This window comes from Vitis riparia, chromosome 13 (genome assembly GCF_004353265.1).
Source record: "Vitis riparia cultivar Riparia Gloire de Montpellier isolate 1030 chromosome 13, EGFV_Vit.rip_1.0, whole genome shotgun sequence".
Taxonomy (NCBI): Eukaryota; Viridiplantae; Streptophyta; class Magnoliopsida; order Vitales; family Vitaceae; genus Vitis; species Vitis riparia.
This window is the reverse complement of record NC_048443.1, coordinates 15,634,552-15,647,811: the sequence shown is the minus strand read 5'-3', so window position 1 is coordinate 15,647,811 and position 13,260 is coordinate 15,634,552. Positions and strand designations below refer to the sequence as shown.

Genomic DNA, 13,260 nt, shown 5'->3' with positions numbered 1-13,260 from the left:
GCAGTAGCAGTAGCAGCATCAACTCTTTCTCTTTTCTGCTTGAAAAGCCTTTTTCTTCTTTTCATCGAAGTAAGGGTGGCCTCAAGTCTGAAACTCCCAATAATCAGTGCATAATTGAGTCATCTTTTTATCTCACTTCAGCCATGCCCCACCCAACAATGGGCATTGGATCCCTCAATCATTTGCTTTTGTAATCATGAATTCATATCTGTTGTACTTGTGCTTCATTCTATGCTCTACATAACTCTACCTTTCTTCACTTTCCATCTCCATCTCCATCTCCATCTCCATCTCTCAAAACTTAGGCTCCAATACCTACCATGCCCTCCCTATAGAACTTGTAATCCTGACCAGGGTACAATTAAAGTAAACCAAAATACAAAAAATGGAACCAAGCTATCAAGTAAAGAAACACAAATTAGGTACAAAACAATGAGATCAAAGTGTATATATATATATATATGATATATTGTGATTGATCTGCTTTTGATAGTATCGAGTCTATTGTAGTAGAATCCTTTATTCTTAAGAAGTCTATTTTTCTTTCTCCTATCGTTTGGATCGAGGTTTTCTCCCCTAAATCAACCCTTATCTCTTCTTTTTCTTGAAGTCCCAACTTCTTTCTTGAAATTCCAAGATATACTGAACAGACTTAAAATCTCATTCAGGCTGTATAACAAAGCTCAAAGCTCAATCACTAGTATTTATATCTGCATCCTTGAAATTCCCCTAAATCGACCTAAGGCTTGTTTTTCCTCTGCATCCTTATTTCCTCATTTGCATTTTCTTTTATTTAAAAGAATCTTTTGTGTTTTAAAGCTTGTTCTTGAATTGTAAAGCCAGAATTATTTACATTGCTGCATTTATATCCTTTCTTATTAATCTTTCAAAGGGACTGGTACAGTCTTAACTGTCAACTAAGCTAGAATGTCCAAGCTATGTCCTAACAATGTCATCTCGAAAAATTAATTTCTGTCAATTTTAATCAAGTGCAGATTTTTACTAAGATTTAGCAATGTGAATTCTCCAGGAAGTAGGAACTATGCTTAGGGTTTCTAACTCGATATCATACCTAGAACAATTTCCACAACCTAGTTTCCCAAGCATGAAGCAAGGGCCTTGTGGAAAATGGCTAAAAGATACATTGTCTTATAAACAAGAACTGAAAGTTGATAACCATAACTCAAAGAAAATCCAACAGACAATCTCAGGTTCATCAAAAGCCCAAAAAATTTACCTAGCCAAAGTTGTAAATCATGAGCATAAGCAGAGTTGCACAATGTTTCACTTATATATCATCCCTAAGAAAGAAGAAAACACGGATTACACAAATACACACACCTAAGCATGAACAAAACACAATTTGTATCTCTGGCTTTGGTTTTAAAGTGGTTTACACGGTTGGATCCTTCCCAAACCTCATCATCACATGAGTTACCAGCATTGAACCCCTGCGAGTCATTTCCACAATTCGGCCAACCAATGGCAGCTTAGCTGTCTCTCTGTTCAACAGGGGCTTTTTGTCCCACCTGAACACATTTAATGCAGCAAAATATTTAATCATCTTAAAGTTAGGATGAATGGAAAATCAACATTCTTGAAAATAAAAAATGGTAAAACACAGAACCTCATTACTTATATATGTCTCACCACCTAGACTAGCATCACATGATGTCCAGTTTGGATATATGTTTTTCATTTTAAGCATTTATACTATTAGTTAAGTCCAGTGCATTTGAGCCAACATATGATTTGAATCATGTACACATCTTACTGTGTTTGCAGAATAGTAAAACAAGTAGAGAGGCCTGGTTTCACAGGTTTACAGACCTTGGATTTGAAAGCCCTACATAACTTATCCCCTCCCTCCCCTCCCCCTCCCCTTCTTTTGTTTCCTTTTAAAGAGCAAGTCAATAGAAGTAATGTACACTTTGTTTCAGAATTAAATAACACAGACTGATGCATACCAGTCTTCATGGCGAATGACTTTGCCTCCCTCAACATGCAGCTTGATGAGTGATATCATATCTATGCCTCTCCCAAGAACTTATAGTGTTGCTTGTTGTCCATTAATATCTGAATTCAGTTTATCAAGAATTCAAATCTATATGCAAGAATCAAACATAAAATAAGAATAAGAGAAAGAGAATCTTTGCAATCTTAAAATAATATTGAAGCAAGTTGAAGAGAATATTTCAAACCTCTGTCTTTTCAGGTGAAATTAGATTTTCTTTGATGCTGTATTCCACAATTTTTGATTCATTAAATACCTGAAAGTTAGATAAAGAAGTTTCTCATTATGGTAGAACAAAGTTTTTTGCCATTTGGAAAATAAGTTTCTTCAAATCCTAAAGTTCCCACACAGGACTTGTGCCTAACAATAAGTAAATGCTTCTAGAATAGAAGTTGGTAGTGGAGTATATATGGAACACTCTCCAAAATTACTTTTTTAGAGATGCTAGACAGAGTCACAAAGAAACCATGTTCTTTAGCATATCAAATAGCAGCTTCAACTTACTTTAATGCATTTATGTATTGTTTTGAATATTAAAAAAAAAAAAAAAATTTAGAATGCTCAGTCAAATACAAGGGGAAGGAAAAGAAGAATAATTTCATGAAAGATAGAGGGGGCCAATTGCTGTTGGGTTAATGAACCTCAAGCTGATGAGCTGGAATGTGAGGGGTGCAAATGACGTCAATAAAAGAAGGATTATTAAGTCTGTAATTAGAAAACAGAGGGTGGATTTGGTGTGTATCCAGGAGACAAAAATTCAGTTAATGACTGATGGGGTGGCGAAAAGCTTAGGGGTGGGGAGATTCTTAGACTGGAGATCTATTGAAGCTGCTGGTGCAGCTGGAGGTGTATTGGTTTGTTGGGACAAAAGGTCTTTGGAATTGTTGGAGTGGGAGGAGGGCATTTTCTCAGTTTCTTGTAAATTTAGAACTGTGGAAAATGGGGCAATATGGGTGTTCACGGGTGTGTATGGCCCCTTCAACAAAGAGGATAGGGAGTGTTTCTGGAATGAGCTCGGAGCAGTGAGAGGTCTTTGGGGTGATCCATGGTGTGTTGGGGGTGACTTTAATGCTATTCTCGCGCAAGGAGAAAGAAGCAGGCAAGGGAGGGTGACCTCAGTTATGAGGAGGTTTGCTCAGGTTATGGGTGACCTTGAGCTCATTGATCTTCCCCTTCAAGGGGGAATTTTCACGTGGAGTGGGGGCTTCATAATCAAGCCTGGGCAAGGCTTGATAGATTTCTGGTCTCTTCCAGTTGGCTTGACCAGTTCAGCAATGTGACTCAGAAGAGGCTATCTAGGCCTACATCAGACCACTTTCCAATTACAATTGAGGGGGTGGCAAAAGAAGAAGCCCCTCACCTTTCAGGTTCGAGAACATGTGGCTAAAAGTGGAAGGCTTTAAAGAGCTATTGAGGAGTTGGTGGCAGGGGATGTCGGTTAGTGGTAGGGCTAGCTATAAATTGGCAACAAAGCTGAAGGGAATTAAACAAAACCTAAAAATCTGGAACAAGGAGGTGTTTGGGAATTTGGAGAGTAATAAACTGGCTGCTTTGCAGCAAGTGGACTACTGGGACCAAGTGGAAAGTGAGAGGAGGTTGTCTGAGGAGGAATTTTCTAGAAAGAAAGAAGCAAAAGAAGGATATGCTAAGTGGGTCAAGCTGGAAGAGACTCACTGGCGGCAGCTATCTAGGGAGCTGTGGCTAAGAGAAGGGGACAAAAATACGGGGTATTTTCATAGAATGGCAAACGCGCACCGAAGAAGGAATACCATGGAAAGAGTTAAAATCAGGGGGGCCTGGCTGTCAGAGGAGAATGCAATTAGGACCGGGATAGTAGACGCCTTTCATCGGTTATTAACGGAAGACTCGGAGTGGAAGGCAGATATAGGGGGTTTAAATCTGAATCAGATTAGCCAACAAGAGGCGGACATCTTGGAGCTGCCATTCATGGAAGAGGAAGTCCACTCGGCTCTAATGGACATGAATGGGGACAAGGCTCCAGGTCCGGATGGCTTTACGGGAGCTTTTTGGCAATTCAGCTGGGAGTTTGTGAAGGAGGAGGTGTTGGAGATGTTCAAGGAATTCCATGAACATAACACCTTTCTCAAGAGTCTCAATGCCACGTTCTTGGTGTTGATACCCAAAAAAGGAGGAGCGGAGGAGCTGGGGACTTCAGGCCGATCAGTCTTTTGGGCGGATTATACAAACTATTGGCTAAGGTGTTGGCCAATAGGGTTAAAAAGGTGATGGATAGAGTGATTTCCTATGACCAGAATGCGTTTGTAAGGGGAAGGCAGATTTTGGACGCGTCTCTAATCGCAAATGAGGTGATTGACTCATGGAAAAAAGAAGGAAAGAAGGGCCTAATCTGCAAACTAGATATTGAAAAGGCGTACGATAGCGTCAATTGGCAGTTTTTGATGAGGGTAATGGAGAAAATGGGCTTTGGGACTAAGTGGAGGGAGTGGATATGGAGCTGCATATCGACTGCCAAGTTCTCGGTTTTAGTAAATGGGGAGCCAGCTGGTTTCTTCCCTAGCTCTAAGGGACTTCGGCAAGGCGACCCCCTATCTCCATATTTGTTTATCATGGGAATGGAGGTGCTGAGTGTTCTGATTCGAAGGGCTGTGGAAGGGGGCTGCATCACTGGATGTAGAATCCAGAGGGGTAGGGGGCAGGCTGTTAGCATCTCTCACCTCCTCTTTGCGGATGATGCCATAGTTTTTTGCGAGGCTAAGAAAGAAGATATGACCTGTTTGAGTTGGACCCTATGCTGGTTTGAAGCTGCTTCGGGGCTGAGGATTAACTTGGCTAAAAGCGAAATTATTCCAGTGGGGGAGGTGGAGGAGATCCGGGAGATGGCTGTGGAATTGGGATGCAAGGTTGGGCAGCTGCCTTCAACCTATCTGGGGCTGCCCCTGGGTGCGCCAAATAAAGCTAGCTACGTGTGGGATGGGGTGGAAGAACGGATGAGGTGGAAACTAGCCCTGTGGAAGCGGCAATATCTCTCTAAGGGTGGTAGAATCACCCTTATAAAGAGTACACTGGCTAGCATGCCATTATACCAGCTGTCCCTATTCCGTATGCCTAAGACAGTGGCGAGAAGACTAGAAAATTTGCAAAGAGACTTCTTGTGGGGAGGGGGAAGTTTGGAGAGGAAAGCTCACCTTGTCAGTTGGGAGAGGGTGTGTGTGAGCAAAGAGAAGGGGGGGCTTGGCTTGAGGAAACTAGTCTTCTTGAACAAAGCCCTCCTTGGAAAATGGGTATGGAGGTTTGCTCATGCTAAGGAGGAGATGTGGAAACGTGTTCTTGTGGCAAAGTATGGGCAAGAGGAATTTGGGTGGAGAACTAAAAAAGCAAATGGGGCTTTTGGTGTTGGGCTATGGAAGGATATTATGAAAGAAGCAGATTGGTGTTGGAACAATATGGCTTTTAAGGTTGGAAAAGGCACCAAAATCAGTTTTTGGAAGGACACTTGGTGTGGGGATGTGGGGCTGGCCAGGAGATTCCCTAATCTCTTTAATGTGGCTGCACAAAAAAGTGCCACTGTGGGGGAGTTATGGGACCAGTCTGCTGGCCAAGGAGGCTGGAACCTTAGGTTTATTAGAAGGTTCAATGATTGGGAGCTGACCCTGGTTGACGAATTGCTACAAATCTTAAGAAGTCAAAGAATATCCTTGGAGGAAGACTTGGCCGTATGGAAGGGGGGAAAAAATGGGAAGTATGAAGTCAAGGATGCGTATGGGCTGGTGACCAGCCATAGCACCCCTATGTTTCCCAAAAAAGGAGTTTGGGTGGAGAATGTTCCTTCCAAGTTAGCGTTTTTTGCATGGGAAGCTACTTGGGGGAGGGTTCTTACTATTGATAGGCTTCAAAAGAGAGGATGGCAAATGCCTAACAGGTGTTACCTTTGTGGTAGTGAGGAGGAAAATGTAAATCATCTTCTTATTCAGTGTACAGTGGCTAGAGTGTTGTGGGGGATGGTTCTTAGCCTGTTTGGAGCCCAGTGGGTTTTTCCAGAAACTGTAAAGGAGGTGATTATCAGCTGGAAGGGTTCTTTGTGGGCAAAAAGAGGAAGAGAATTTGGAGATCCATACCGTTATTTATTTTTGGACGGTGTGGAAAGAAAGGAATAGATTAGCATTTAGGGGGGGGAGCTTGCTATACAGAAAATTAAATATTCTTTTGTTTGTAATTTGTGGGGGTGGGCAAAGTTGTATAATGGTGCGGAGTCCCGCTCCCTTATAGGTTTCCTGGAGTGGCTAGCCTCCAGTTGAGGGCTGGTGGGTTTTTTTTTTGTTTGTTTTTTGGTCTTTTGTTGTGAGGCCGTCGTCGCCTCGTATACTCCCTGTGTACCTTGCGGCGTTTGCCTTTGCTAATATATTTGTGTTTACGTATCAAAAAAAATGTATTGTTTTGAATATTCCAACACAGTACTAACAATCAATGTATTATTCTTTCAAACTGTATCAACATGCTCCAACAGGTCACATGTGTGGTCATTTCTAGTCCCTTGGCTATTTTCATAGAGTGGGAAAAAAAACAATGAATCTGGTTCAGATCAACTTAACACATTCAACCATAGTTTTCTTCTTTTTCCTGGTTATTTAACAAAATTATTTTTAATAGAAGAAGACGCCCAAGAGCAGAACTCTTCCTCAACAGAATATCTTCTATAAGTCAGTGCAACAGATCCAAATAAGGGAGTCTTGAAGAATTAAATAACATGAATGAAAAGATTACTGAAGGTAAAGTTCATACAACCTTGGAAAGCGAATAGAATGCTGATTTAATCTGCTTCACTCTGCAACCAATAGTAAAAATTACTCTTGAAAGATGCTAATTACCAGTTAATTAGAAATTGGACTATCAAGATTCATATGGAGCTTCAATTCTAGTAATAATATTGGTGGAAAAAGATTTTAGTCAGAAATAGTTAAATACACCAATCAAAGAAGAGATTATTGATATTCACATGAAGCTTCTCTAAAGCAATGGCAAATTGTGCTCTTGAGACATAGCTTAAACATGAGGAATTTTGCTGATGCACCATTTACAAGTTTTGGTTAACTACCATCAATCGGGTTTATGAAAGCATTTGTTGCAAGGACAGAAAAAGAATGCATGGATGTTGTACACCGAGGTTTCTTTCAGTATGATGGAAATGTCAAGCATTTGCTGTTATAAGGCATACCATCATAAGATGAATGGGGGACAAAATTACTAACCTATATATTAAAAGAAAATTCTCTAAAATAATTAAATATTATATCCTTTATTTAGGAAACTCTTTCCTAATAAAGTACCAATTTCCTGATGCTCGGTAGTAGCAGGACTTTCTGAAACCAATTTTAGGTTCTGCCTCTCAATAGTATTTATCAACCAATGTTGCATTCTTTCTAATCTTAAGGGATCCACTTGGTGCTTTAGGAAACTAAGTACTTGAACTGATTTCCTCAGCAGAAGAGTTTTGATATTCTGAGATAATGATTAGGAACTTCCTTAAAATGATCAGAAGGCTAGCCTCTTTTATATTTTTCAGGTGCCAATTCCAGGAATTGTGCAGGATATACCAGTCCTGCTTTTCTCAATTATGCAAACACTTGCAGATACATTTTTATATAATATTTATAAATAAAATCAAATGCCTTCTCATTTATCTGAAAGAAAGATTCTTTTCTCTGATTTTTCTTTTGTGGAAACAAATGTATAAGAACAACCAAGCAGCTTAATGTCCAGAAAAGGACTCGTGAAGGAGACAGTTTAATTGATGGATCCTAGATTTTAGTGAATAAAATAATCTAATATTTCACCTAAAGGTAGGTTAAGTAATACACATACATACCCATGAGCGCACATAAGTGGGTCCTCAAATGTTGCATCTGGAGCATAGATTTCAAAATCACGAGGTGCAGCACATGCCCCATATCTGAAATAGTTGATAAAAATTTTAAGGGGAAAGCTAAGTAGTGACCAATGGATGCATTTTGATAGATATGGAAACCATAAAACTAAAACATTTTGTGTTCATAAAAGGCCGTTGAGGTATCATGCTATTTCATCAAACTACCAACTATTGTATTTAACACTAACTCAAGCATATGCAATACTCCATGGTGGAAGGGGAAAATGGTATGAATTTAATTTACAGAGCAATCCTGCAATATAGTTACAGCGCCACAAAGGCCCAATGACTTCAACCCTAGTTTCTGGATATCTAATACCTGAAACCACATAGATTTTCTGTTTTAGTCTCAGTAACCTGAAGAAACTCTCCCACAATCTTGCGAAAAACAAACAATGAAAAAGTAGGAAATATAAAGAAAACTCAAATCTGGATCCCCAACCCATACAATGTACATGATATGTAAACAAAAGCGACACCTACACCTGCAAGTTAAATCCAGTATTTGATGCGGAATTAGGGATTACAAAATATATAGGAAAAACAAACACCTCAAGGAACCTGTGAAACCTTTCAAACCACTTTGTCCAGAATACAGACGCACTTTATGACTACGGTATCTTCCAAAGAGACCTAGTGAAAAACATTGTTCAACTATCCTAAAGTCTAGAGATATCATCTTCCAGGCACACCAAGTGATAAGAATTCAATAAGCAGACCACTCTCTAAAGCTTTTGTTCTGCTTTTACAATTACACTAGGGTAACTGCAAAACATGGTTTGTCAAATCACATGATATCCTGCACAATGCCAGCTATTACTCATCACACCCATGCAAAAGAAGTTCTAGCATTAGTTTCATCTCTCACCAGATTATACTAAAATCACCACAAGCCTTTCATGTCCATTATTTTTAAGAGTGCACCTGCATACATTTCCTCATGTGAATGCTCCTAGGAAAACCTTAAATGCTTCAACAGAAACCCTTCAATCCTAACTTCTCCAATGTTCGATTTAGATGCAATCATATCAACTATTACTGCATACCTTGATGGCAATAATAAGTTATAAGGCAAGCTCCACCAAGAACTACTAAAGCAGCTCATAATTACACTTTCCCACCAAATTTTTCTGATTTGTAATCTCATTTATCTGCAACTCTGATGGATACCTGTCCTTTTTAAACTCATTCTCTTCTCCTGTGCAATTCAGTGAACATCTTGCATGTTAACCCAAATATTCAATGAACAGTCTACCAACTAACTTCCACTATGCAAAGAACTGTGACACCATAAGTACAGCAGAAGGCTCGATACCTCAACTGTAGTGTCCTGAAATGAAATACCTAAAACTATGGTCCTAAGTCAGCAGCTTCTTTGTGGATGGATCATGATTTCTTAACATAGGTAAAATAGAAATCCCAAGGATCTACTGCTGGAATGAAGGGAAAAAAAAAAGGGAATTGACTACACAAATCACATTGCCAAAAGATTTACATCAGACACCTACAAAAGGCTTTGATCTATGAGGAACTTACAAGTGGTCAGTCCACTGTTAACTAGGGAATAGGGAATACCAGAGATAAACATATCTTGCAATAACCCAATTGACACACATATAACAGGACTTCACCTCCATTACCATGGGCTCATCTGAACTGATAGTACCATGATACCATCCAACAGTCCTCAAGCCTTCCAACTTCTCCATGTTTGGCTACAACAAGAGAGCAAGAGTGCATTATCATTAAGGCAAAAAACCAAGACCAAAAAACTAAATTCCACCCAATAAAAACAACACTATTGCTACTTTCCCTTTTATCAAATAAATCTAATCGTAGCTTAAGACCTCATTTTGTGCATTTTCCACAGTACTATCCACAAAATCAATGATCCACCAGCTACCTAAGGAAAGAACCAGCTGTTGTGGTTTTATCTATCTCCAGCCCCAATAATTGTCATAAAAATAATAAGGACTAATTCCAATCACTATAGGTTCTACCATAATCACCTTGCATCTCCATTTTAGAGTAACAGAAATGGCTCCTCTGATCCGTCTAAACTACAGAATTGATCCCTTACCTTCCCTAGAAGGACATAATGGTGCATTCACAATCTGTTCCACTGTCAAATAGGCAATAAATAATGTAAGAGTAAAAATCAAGTTGGATAATATTGTACCTTCTCCATGAACCAAGTTTACTGAAAACATAAAATTTACCCACCAATTTCAAATGGTAGATTCAAAGAGATTGAAATGCACAAAAATCATTGAAATTAAATGATTGAAAAATCCACAACTGCTACTCCAATTTTGCATTTCATATGCTGATAAAACACAGCTTGAGGAAGAGGCGAAGAGGAAGCCAAGCGACTCACAAGTTGAGAATGTGAGGGATGATATCATCAGAAACACGTTTCAATGCATTAACCTCAGATGCTTCCTTACCCAGCTGCTCTCTTTGCTGATCCATCTCTTGCTTATCTTCAAACCCCACAAAAATAGTTAATCAAACTCAACTCCAGCACTGAATCCGTATCAAATTAATGGTTTAATGATGAAGAAACCATACCTTGGGAGTTTTTTTCCATGTGGAATTTAGGGATTTTCTTCACAGCCAAACACTTCACAGAATCTGTTGATTATTGTATAACTCTGTACGATAAGTCGACGAATAGAAACAAGCAACGGATACAGGTTTCATGCGTCGCCACGTGGCAACTGCATGTCCACTTGCTGGCGGATTTCAAACCCATCACTCGAAAACAAACCATCCAAGAATCCTTCAAATCATCATCGAATCTTCAAAACTTTTTCCAAATAATAATCGATTACTTCAAAGCATCTTTGAATTGTTAAAATCTTCGAGAGCTTCTTTCTTTAGTCTAGGATTCTAAATAATAAGAAAAAAAAAAGCGGCTGTCAATAGCAATTTCACATTAAATTAAACGAAACTGCTAAGACCGCGTAACCAACCATAAAATTTAAATCGTGGAACAAAGTACAAATAAATAAAACCAACGTAAAAAGTACAAACAAATAAAATTAAATTATAAGAATATAAATAAAATTAAAGAAAAATTATAAAACTTTAAAATGTACAAGCAATACTACATAATTTGTAGTGTTTTTTAAAAACTTATTGAAAAGATAAGGTTCGATATCATAGATAGGCGCTAAATTAAATTGTTTTTTATTCAAATTAAAGAGAGAATTATGCTTTAAACCCAGTTGGGCCTAAAAAATGGTCTTCGGTTCATATAAGTGGCATAAGTGACAAAAAGGATATGAAACTATTAGTGACAAAAATGCCCATGAAAATGACATATCAGATTTTAAAAGAAAAACTCTTTGATTGCACACATGGCAATGACTTGGAAAAGACCATAATTTTTTATCTGATAAAATAGAGGAAAATCTTCATTTTTCTTCCAAAATATTTCGTTTATTGGCAGTGTTCAAAATAGGTTGGGTCATCTTCTTCACTTTCTTCAAAATCTCACTTTCTTCTTCTTGATTCATATGTTGTTATGTTTGGCCTAATTTTTTTATGTGATTAAATGGAAGAAAATCTCAATTTTCTTCCTGAATAGTTTGTTAACTGGCAGTGTTCAAAACAAGTTAGGTCGTCTTCTTCACTTTCTTCAAAATCTTACTTTCTTCTTTATGATTCATATGTTGTTATGTTTGGCCTTTTTTTTTTTTTATGTGATTAAATAGAAGAAAATCTCAAAGTTCTTCTAGAATAGTTTGTTAACTGGCAGTATTCAAAATTGGTTGGGTTGTCTTCTTCACTTTTTTCAGAATCTCACTTTCTTTTTCATGATTCATATGTTGTTATCTTTGGGTTGGGCTTTGTTTTGATTTTGAATTTCAAGGATTCGTAGGATGGTGGAAGGGTTGAAGAAATGGCATCCGAAAATGGTTTGAACATTTCGTATTTGTTCTTTTCATTGTTGAGTGGAGGTAATATGAGGGGAATTTGTTTAAGAAATTAATATATGATGCAATTTTATTTTTTTTGGATGATATGGGCAATGGGTTTCAAGAATTGAAAAATGAAAATTATTTGGATTATGTTGGGATTGCACAACCCAGAAAAGCATGTTGTTGTCGTCAATGTTTCATTGAGGGAAAATTATTATGTGTTGTGTCAATTAATTGATTGGCATCTAATTTGTTAAACAAGTGACAAGTTCCCCATTGTAAGTCTCTTAATAACCTTTTCATAAAACCCCTTTTTTATATGATTCTAGTAGTTTTTTTTTTTTTTTTTCCATCTATGAGTTTTTCCTATGCATTCTATTCATGGGTTTTTTTTTTTTTTTTTTTTTTTGTAAACCACAAAATTAAATTATCACAATTAGTCAAGTTAGCTTTCCCTTGTTTTTTCTTCTATTCTTTTTTTAGGTATTTACTTCAAATTATTGGGTGTGTTATAGTTTCAAATTGTGTATGCACCTTACGAGCATTAAGCTTAGGATCTCTCTATCTTTCTCATATATATATATATATATTGTTTTTTTGTTAGGGAGAATTGTGTTTTAGACTCAGTTGGGCTTGAAAATAAAGCATGTTGTTGTGGTAAATGTTTCATTCAGGGGAAATTATTATGGGTTGTGTCAATTACTTGATTGGTATTTTGTGTTTTATATAGGATTCATTCTAAGGAAAGGGATTTGTCAAACTAAGTTTATGCTTCAGATGAAGCCATAACATGTGCCATGAAGAGAGCTAAAGAATTGCAAGATAGTTTAGAACCCAGTATCCTACCTTCTTTAAGGCAATGGTCCAATCACATGTAACTGGTGGATTTTGGTTGTTTAATAACTTGGTGGTTTATCTACTATTTTATATATATATTCTATGTATTATGGGTTCTCCCTTTGAAGCAGTCAATAGTAATCAAAATTACATACAATTTTGAGATAAGTGGTTTATGGAGGATTTGGAAACACGGGTTTGTGGAGGATTGAGTGTGTTTTTTATTAGGTTTAGAGATGAATTGGCACATCCATATTTGGTAAAATTCTTATGTTATAATGAATTGGCACCTCATGAATCGTATGATTGAAACTCTTTTACACTAGAAGAGGAGATGAATATGATGAGAAGTAGTTGGGGAATAAATTTATACTTCAATTTTAACTTAATTCATGAATCCAAACATTACAAACATGTTTAATTCGTGTATGCTAATATATTCAGTCATAGTCGTATGAAATTTATGGGACCGTACAAGACATTTACATTAAGTGTACAAGGTAAATGTGCTAACTGTATAAGGGTGTACAATGTAGTTATCTTTAAGGATTTCAAAGGAATTTGAAAAACTCGCTTGC

At 37.6% G+C, this 13,260-nt stretch overlaps 1 pseudogene; it reads right to left on the bottom strand.

The window, feature by feature from the left end:
* Window positions 1-1,212: 1,212 nt before the first annotated feature.
* LOC117929122 lies at window positions 1,213-10,592 on the bottom strand (annotated as a pseudogene).
* Window positions 10,593-13,260: the final 2,668 nt, after the last annotated feature.